Genomic DNA, 1,330 nt, shown 5'->3' on the forward strand with positions numbered 1-1,330 from the left:
AGGGCGCACCGCGCTATAGGGCGCGCCGCACTTTTTGAAGAAAATCTAAGACTTTTAAGTGCGCCTTATGGTCGTGAAAATACGGTAGTTTATATTTCCAGTAGTTTATCCACAGTGCTATATGTATACAGGCATAGCTCACTTGCAATATGAAGTGGAGGCTTAAGGGTAAAATTTTACAATGGAAGAGCTTCCCAGGGTTTGCATTTGTAATCCTTGTTTGCGTGTGTTTTCCATACAATATACAAAATGCATTTGCATGAACACTGAGTCTACACAAAGAAAATTAACCACAAAACCTCCACACTGTGTAACCCTCTTACTGTAAATAAGTGCAACAAACAAAACAAAAGATTCTGGGTTACTTTCTATAACATCATACAATGCACTGTAACAATTCAAGTCATATATCAAATGTTATAATGCATTATAAAATTACTTAATACATATATATAAATACATCTAAAATAATAAAATAAATATACAGATACATACATATAAAAACGTAAATACAGTCTATTTGCACATTTATATACAAAATAATGGAGGTGCAGAACATGGTCCATTTGGATTCAACATCTTCAGCCTGTCTCGAAATGCTGTCGAAGTTCTACCGGAGGTGGGAGTTAAATGTCGGACCCTGCGACCTGCAATTATGGACATCCTTATCTTTGAACATGGTGTGTTCATTATGGATAAACTGTCGTGCGTTGACACAAGGTCAATAACAGAACAGGCAGGCCAACAATTAGTTTGACTATAAAAACTTTACTAAGGCTTACAAATGAAACTGATCAGATCAGGCTGAAACATCTGTGAAAAAAATGAAAATCTTTCACTTTATTAAGTTATTACCACACAAATGGAAAATCATCCTCACCGGGGGAGTATTAAAGATGAATGCACTACCAGTAGAACACAAAGCAAATCTAGTGCTTCTGATCATGTGTTTGTATTGCAGACATGAACACCGACAGCTGGAGACTTAAGAGCTGGGTAATGTTTCCTGTATACTTTTTTTTCAGTCTGGTACCTGTCGTACATGTATAGCTCGTGCACTGTAATGTAATTTTTTTTTGCAGACAAGTTGGCACAGTCATAAAAATCATGTACAGTACATTAAAAGACACATATATAACAACATTCAAATGTTTGACACAGCAAAAGACAAGTCAGGAAAAAACTTGTCCTGACTTGTCCCATAATTGTCATTTAACAATATAAACCTGAAGCTACAGTCTCACACACCAACACAAATCCCTATCGTAATGAAGACACACACACACACACACACACACACACACACACACACACACACACACACACACAC

Source organism: Pundamilia nyererei, unplaced genomic scaffold, assembly GCF_000239375.1.
Source record: "Pundamilia nyererei isolate P.nyererei 1_Seehausen unplaced genomic scaffold, PunNye1.0 scaffold00090, whole genome shotgun sequence".
Lineage (NCBI taxonomy): Eukaryota > Metazoa > Chordata > Actinopteri > Cichliformes > Cichlidae > Pundamilia > Pundamilia nyererei.